Source organism: Euprymna scolopes, chromosome 36, assembly GCF_053919585.1.
Source record: "Euprymna scolopes isolate OS-2025 chromosome 36, ASM5391958v1, whole genome shotgun sequence".
NCBI lineage: Eukaryota > Metazoa > Mollusca > Cephalopoda > Sepiida > Sepiolidae > Euprymna > Euprymna scolopes.
This window is the reverse complement of record NC_136517.1, coordinates 59,839,801-59,848,716: the sequence shown is the minus strand read 5'-3', so window position 1 is coordinate 59,848,716 and position 8,916 is coordinate 59,839,801. Positions and strand designations below refer to the sequence as shown.

At 32.3% G+C, this 8,916-nt stretch overlaps 1 long non-coding RNA gene across 1 annotated transcript in view; it reads right to left on the bottom strand.

Moving 5' to 3' along the window:
- Positions 1 to 8,469, bottom strand: part of LOC145260528 (uncharacterized) — a 61,161-nt gene extending 52,692 nt beyond the window's left edge. Inside the window, exon 1 of the long non-coding RNA XR_013864312.1 lies at positions 8,293 to 8,469. This is a non-coding gene — a long non-coding RNA (uncharacterized LOC145260528). The remainder of the gene's footprint in view (positions 1 to 8,292) is intronic.
- Positions 8,470 to 8,916: the final 447 nt, after the last annotated feature.

Genomic DNA, 8,916 nt, shown 5'->3' with positions numbered 1-8,916 from the left:
TACGCAATAACTCTGTCAATTTTAAGTCTACAGACTCGAAATTTGATATACAGGGTACTGAGATTTAAGAAAATCTTTGTGATCCGTTTTCGGCCAGAAATTTCACTGTTAAGGGGGTCAAAGTTCAACGATTTGACTTTTGAGAACTCTACCAAACTCCTCCGACAATTTTGGGTTTAAACACTTGAGATTTTAGATATAGATTCCTTGAACATGGATCTAAATTAATAATTTGATTAGAGCCCAAAACAATAAATGTTAAGGGATCATAATAGGGGCCAAAGTTAAAAAATTTACCACTTTTTTTTTTTTGCTCAACCTTCAAACAGCAAAGCAACTCCGGGCTGAAATGCTAGTATATCTATAAAAGTGAACGTGTCTGTGTATCTGTGTGTGTGTCTGTCTGTGTACATTTTCCTACGCAATAACTCTGTCAATTTTTAGTCTACAGACTCGAAATTGTATATACAGGGTATTGAGATTTGGGAAAATCGATGTGATCGGTTTTCGGCCAGAAATTTGGCTGTTAAGGGGTCAAAGTTCAACGATTTGACCTTTGAGAACTCTACCAAACTCATCCGACAATTCTGGGTCCAAACACTTGAAATTTTAGATATAGGTTTCTTGGGCATAGATCTAACTTAATAACTTGATGAGAGCCCTAAAAATTAAAGTTAAGGGGTCATAACAGGGGTCAAAGTTTAAAAAATTGACCTTTTTTTTTCTCTCAGCATACACCTCACACCGGGGCAACGCCGAGCACCCATGCTAGTATATCTATAAAAGTGAACGTGTCTGTGTGTGTGTCTATGTTTCTGTGTGTGTGTGTACATTTCCTATGCAATAACTCGGTCAATTTTCAGTCTACAGACTCGATATTTGATATACAAGGTACTGAGATTTGGGAAACTCTTTGTGATCGGTTTTTGGCTAAAAATTTGGCTATTAAGGGGTCAAAGTTCAATAATTTGAACTCCTCCGACAATTTTAGGTCTAAATACTTGAAATTTTAGATATAGGTTCCTTGGGCATGGATCTAACTTAATAACTTGATTTAAGCCCCAAACAATAAATGTTAAGGGGTCATAATAGGGGTCAAAATTAAAAAAATTGACCGTTTTTTTTTTTTTTTTTTTTTTTTTTGCTTAGCATACACCTCCAAAAACCCGGGCACACCGGGCACCCATGCTAGTATATATATATATATATATATATATATATATATATATATATATATATATATATATATATATATATATATATATATATATATATATATATATATTCGTTTTTTTTTTTAATTTAATATATATATATATTTATATATATATATATATACATACATATATATATATATATATATATATATATATATATATATATATATATATATATATATGAGCTCTACCAATAATAATCTTAGTATTGAGCAATATTTGATCGTATATATGCCAACTTTATAAGCATACTCAAACGTAAACCCAAATGAAACCTACATCTTATACTGTTTCCGCTCTCATTGTCTAAAAAAATATAAAAGACCATCAAGTTATTTGATTGTTAATAAAAAGTAATATTAATGGACACTAATGCATCTGTTTGTAGTTCCCGTTTGTTGATCTTCTGAAACTACATTGCACAGTGTACTTGGATCAGTATATTTCATTTGGATCAAACTAGTGTAGAGTATTATCATATAATTCACATTCGTGGCGATCAACTTTATCTTATTGTAGTTCGTTGGAAATTCAAGAAAATTACAGAAATGAAAATCACTAAATAAGAAAAATGAATATGGGTTCAAAGGTGTCAACACGAATATACATAAGTCCTCATCAGTTCATAGAAAACGCCGGCTGTGTCTAAAGAGGGTTAAGAACTACAGGGTGAGTCACGGGAAACGGATGCTTTTAGAACGCTCGTACTCTCCTTGATTCCATAATGGTTTAGTAAATGTTTTGATGAACATTATAACATTTTTTGTTGAAATATTCGCAGTTTTGGTTTCTTTAAAAACATTCGTTTCCCGTGACTCGCCCTGTAAAAATTTATCGAAAGTTATCCCGTCACATTCAGCAGTACATCAATAGGTTGCACCCACCCTCTAAAATAAAAAAAAAAAACGAATCATAAAAAATATTTAAAAAAAGAATAGTTTTTCTTCTTCTTTTTTTTTTAAATAAAAAGGTGATATGGTATTTTAAACTAGATCATCATTCAATACTCTCCATCATTCATCCGGGGCAACACTGGATATATATATATATATATATATATATATATATATATATATATATATATATATATGAAATTGTCTGTGTGTCTGCATTTCCCTACCAAACTACTTTGTAAATTTTCAATCTACAAACTGGAGATTTGACATAAGAGGTATTGAGATTTGGAAAAATCTTTTTGATCGGTTTTCGGTCAGAAATTTGGCTGTTAAGGGGTCAAAGTTCAACGATTTGACATTTGAAAACTCTAACAAACTCCTCCGCCAATTTTGGGTCTAAGTACTTGAAATTTTAGATGTAGGTGACTTGGATACGGATCAAACTTTTTAATTTGATTTGAGCCTAAAACAATAAATGTTAAGAGGTCAAAATTGGGTTCAAAGTTTTAAAAAATTTGACATCTGCGGTCTCTACCAAATTACTCAGTCAATTTTTGGTTTAGACGTATGAAAGTTTGCATAAAGTGTATTCAAACAAAGGGCAAGCATTTTAATCGGGTTTTTTTTTGCCGAAAATTTGGCTGTCAATGTGTCAAAGTTCAAAAGATTTGACTTTTGCTGTTTACAGCAAACTATTCAGCAAATATTGGGTATAAACATTTGAAATTTTGCATAAAGGGTATTCAGACATGCAGCAAGCTTTTAATCAGTTTTTGGGCGAAAATTTGACTGCCAAGAGGTGAAAGTTGAAAGAGTTGACCTTTGCAGACGCTATCAAGCTCCTCCAAGCTCCTCTGCAAATTTTGGGTCTAAACACTAGAAATTTTAGATGTTGGTAACCTTGGCATGAGTCAAACTTTTTAATATATATATATATATATATATATATATATATATATATATATATATATATATATATATATATATATATATATATGCACATAAAGTTATGAACAGTACATAGAGCCTGAGCAATGCCTGGCTGAACTGCATATATATATATATATATATATATATATATACACAACTGTACTTTATGTACCTAGCATTTTTCTTTGATAGGTTTTCTATCGGAATGTCACTGATAAATATCGACAATCGATAATCGAAAAAATCCGATGAAAGAAGAAACAGGCAATTTAGACCAAAGTAAACACCTTATACAGCCTAACATCACAAGTGCATTTGAGAAGTTTTTTTACTGCTCAAGAAGAAAAGCCCAGTATATAAACTTAGTAATAGCTTCTTTGATATGACAGAGGCGCATTTGAATTTAGTGTGTCTGATTGAAGCACAATTGAAACATGATACTTGACTTTTGGATTTTAAACTTTAATTCAAGCCATTATGCAGAAATAATTTTATAAAAGCAACAGTAAGTTCTCTACAGTGAGTAAACTAGAATGTAATGTAGATTAGGTCACTACGAGAGGCATGCAAGCTTTCTCCTGGTGCACTACGGTGGGCACCCAACTAGAGCTGGCAATTAATCAATTTTATAGAAAAATGGGCGATTTCACCGATTTTGATGACAATAAAATATTGAAAATATTCGGTAATTCTTATTCAATCCTGGGCAACGTCGGATCTATCTGCTAGTATATATATATATATATATATATATATATATATATATATATATATATATATATATATATATACTGCTGATCAAAAATTTTAGACCACTTAAAAATCTTTAAAAAGAAACCTTTTTTGTAAGGATAGATTTTAAACCCTTTCGACTTAAGGTTACTAATACTACCATCTAAAAGGTTATGGAAACAAAAAGGTACATTCCAAAAATTTTATTTAAAAATTTGCATTTTTATTAAATTAGGCTTTTTACACACGATCAAAATTATAAGACCAAGGGTATAAATTGTAACATTTATGGTAATTCTAATGTTTTTAGTTCAGTTAGAGATTAGCAATCACTGTGTAAAGGTGTTACCATGCCTAAAGCAATAAAACTAACCAAACTTGAGCGCTCTTGAATTCTAGGATTCCATAAGCAAGGTTTGTCACAGCGAGTGATAGCAGCTAAGGTAAATCGCTGTAAAACTGTTATTTGCAACTTTCTAAAGAACACTGAGAATTATGGAAAAGCAAAATCCTTTGGTAGCCCCCTTCCCCCCCCAAAAAAAAAATTCTCCTGCATTGAGTAGGAGAATCAGATGGGTTGTTATGAATGACAGGACTTTCTTCTAGTCAAATTAAGGCGGTTACAAATGCTGATTGCAGTCCAATAAGCATCAGACGACACTTACAACAAAAAGGCATGGTAAATAAAAAGCGTAAACAAATTTTCCGATTACTTCCACGTCACAAAGATTAAGATTTGGTCGTGAATACCAAACCAGGGACATTGAGAAGTGGAAGAAAGTCCTGTTTTCTGATGAGAAAAAAATTCAATTTAGATGGTCCTGACGGCTTCCAGCGATATTGGCATGACAAAAACACGCCCCTTGAAATTTTTTCCACATGTCATAGTGGTGGAGAGTCCGTAATGGTATGGGGTGCCTTTTCTTACAGAGGAACGATGGAGCTCCGGGTGGAGCAGGGTCGTAAGACAGCAACTGGCGATGTTAGCATGCTACAAAAAGCATCTTTGATGATGGAGGGTCATCGTTTGTGTGGGGATGGATGGTTATTCCAACAGGATAATGCTGCAATCCACACTGCAAGACAGACATTAAGCTTTCTACAAGAAAATGGAGTCCATCTCTTGGGACATCCTGCATGCTCACCGGGCTTGAACCCAATTGAAAATGTTTGGGGATGGATGACAAGAGAGATTTATCAGAATGGCAAACAATATTCAACAAAAAATGAACTTTGTGAAGCCATCTTCAGAAACTGGAGCAGGATCCCTCGTATCTTAACGGAAACCCTTATTTCTAGCATGCCCCAAAGAATTTTTGAAGTCATCAAAAGCAATGGAGGTAGAACTTATTATTAAGTTTGATTGTTAAATATTTTCATACACTTTTCGTACACCTTTTGTACAATTTAATAGAATTTTTGTCTCTGATCTTATATAATAAAGTTGTTTTTTTTTTTTTAAAGATTTTTAAGTTGTCTTAAATATTTGATCAGCAGTGTATATATATATCCAAATAAAAACTGTCGTTTGAAAACTCCTGTTCATTAAGATTAATTTATATATACCAGCACATATGCTTATATGTGTGTGTACGTGTGTGCATGCATATATATGTAAACATATGTACATATAAGCTTCCGTACAATCTCGAGACAATGGATACTCTCTGTAAAGGTACGTGCAGGGAGTCAATTGTGATACAAGAGATGAATAATCACATCTGAACTTGTCCTGAACCGGCATTGCTAAAGTCAACCTTCAAGAAGGAGTTAAAGACGACTAAAAGTACTGCTGGGATAAGCAGAGGAATATTGATTTTAAGCCGATTAATAATTTCAAAGGAAACGTTATTTCTTTTATATAAAAAAAAAACAATCAACAGCAAGGACGAATTGGAAAAAGAAAAGAAAATCATTAAATTTTCCGCAATGTTTTATCGTTTGACCCTCTAGGAAGAAACGTCTGAAAAAAAAAAAATTAAACACAGATTAAATCGGAGGAGAAATGAATGGAAAAAATATTTTAGGTCGGAGAAATTAGTATTAAAAAAAAAGAAAAGAAAGCGAGCAAAAAACTCGTCCCTGAAAATTTTTGTACCATATTTTTGTATCATATTTTTGTACCGTATTTTTGTACCATATTTTTGTACCATATTTTTGTACCATATTTTTGTACCATATTTTTGTACCGTATTTTTGTACCGTATTTTTGTACCATATTTTTGTACCATATTTTTGTACCGTATTTTTGTACCATATTTTTGTACCATATTTTTGTACCATATTTTTGTACCATATTTTTGTACCATATTTTTGTACTTCTACGAAAATTAAAACTAACATATACTTCTATTAAATCTTGAATCTTAATTTACATTTTGATCAAAGTCTATCGCATCATTTTAATTCTGGAAATGTTTAAAGATTGAATGCCTAAGCTTAAGGGGTCTTAAAGAGTAATAGCAAAACATGTACACATAGTGCAATTGAAAAAATCCACGCGCATTATGAAGAAAGACAGAAAATACAACTATAACTACATATATATTGTGATGGTAAATGTAAATATATGAGATGTGATACGTATATATATATATATATATATATATATATATATATATATATATATATATATATATGTGTGTGTGTGTGTGTGTGTGTGTGTGTGTGTGTGTGTGTGCGTGTGTGTGTGTATATGTATTCTGGGTTTTAATCTAACATATAAGACCACTCAAAACAAAACAAGCAGACACACATATTTATATGTGTATGTCCGTGTGTACTTACATAAATACATATACACACATAATACATACGTAATATATATTACATCTGCATGCACATATATATATATATATATATATATATATATATATATGTATCTATGCATGTATATTTGTATATGCATAATATATGTATATATCTGCAGATACATCTACATTTATACATACATACTTATATCTGTATCTAACCCACATGCATACAAATACATACATGCATACATACATATGTATACACACACATACATATATGTATATATATATACACATACATACATATATATACACACATACATATATATATATATATACACACACAGACAGGCATACACATGTACACACACACACACACACATATATATATATATGTGTATATATGCGTGAAAGTTGCTAATATAACATATACAAATGTTAATCAAAAACAAGTAACTATATTTGCATTCATGTATGATATGTGTATAGGCCCCTAATCTTTCTCTACATATACACATAATATATATATATATATATATATATATATATATATATATATATATGCATACATATGCCTGTATACGTATCTGTATATATCTACATGTACACGCACACATCTCCCTATATATGTGTGTATGTGTTTGTGTTTGTGTGTGTGTGCGTGTGTGCGTCTGCGTAGGAATTGTAAATTAAACACATACGAACATTACATTACGAAAGAAACAGTCATATATATATATATATATATATATATATATATATTTATATATTTATATGTGTATATATATTTATATATATTTATATGTGTATATATATTTATATATAAATATATATATATATATATATATATATATATATATATATATATATATATATATTTTGTGTACAGAAAGTTGTTAGTTGAGACAGGTCATTGGCACCGTCGGTTTCAAGCCCGATAATAAGGCCCGTTTAAGGTATCCTTATCAAGCTCTCTTCAGCCAATATTCGTCTCTAGAGACGAATATTGGCTGAAGAGAGCTTGATAAGGATACCTTAAACGGGCCTTATTATCGGGCTTGAAACCGACGGTACCAATGACCTGTCTCAACTAACAACTTTCTGTACACAAAATATAAGTACGCTCTTAAAATTTGGATTTTCCTTTTAATTGAGCACTCTGCTGGAATTCTTTTTCCAAAAAAAACTAATCATATATATATATATATATATATATATATAAATTGAATATACTCACGTAATATCTGTATATATATATTTATACACATAATGCATATTTTATATGCACACACTTATACCCATATATGTATATATGTGTGCGTGTGTGTGTATTTTTGTGTGTGCATGTATCTATAACTATACACACACATTTATATGGATATGTGCATCAAAGTTATAAATTGTATATTTTCTCACACTGCAAAAACAAACAAACATTACATACACACGCACACACACACACATATATGTATATATATATATATATATATATATATATATATATATATATATATATATATATATATACCCGCACAATATGTATTATATATGCACACACATATACTTATCTATCTATCTATCTATCTATCTATCTATCTCTCTCTCTCTCTCTCTCTCTCTCTCTCTCTCTCTCTCTCTCTCTGTATATATATATATATATATATATATATATATATATGTATATATATATATATATATATACCCACCCACATACATATATATACGTACATCTACATGAAAGTTGTAACTTGAACGTATACGTACATTACAAATGCATGCAACAAACGCAAGTACATCTCTACATGTAGATTGTCGGTGCACACGCACGCGTGTATGCACGTGTGAATATCAGCACGGCCGATTCTGCCATTCCTGATATAAAACCAATACCGCTGGTGCTTCTGTGTGTGTGTGTGTGTGTGTGTGTGTGTGTGTGTGTGTGTGTGTGTGTGTGTGTGTGTGTGTGGTGGGGGGATCCCATGCCGCTGGAGCCGGTGGAGGAGCCAACGCTGATGCTGCCTGAAGACGGTGGCATCGGCTGCGCTGGAGCCGGCGTTACCCCTCTGTTGTGTTCCTGCTGCTGGTGACCTGGTTTTTTTGCTATTGATTAGTAACGTCCTCCGTTCCAAGGAATTCAACGCAGCAACGGTACTGCCAGAGATTATGATGACGATGATGATGCTGATGATGATAACGGCGGTGATGACGGAGGAGGTGGAGATGGCGGCGGCGGCGGCGGCAGAAGCAACAGCACTGACGGTCGATGCAGCGGCAACAGCGGTAGAAGCAGCAATGAGTATCTCCTTTTCTTGTGGTTGCCACAGCTTTAACCCTCATCCTCATCCCCCATCACTCACCTGCCTCCCTGCCGGGGCTGCAATACCGTTT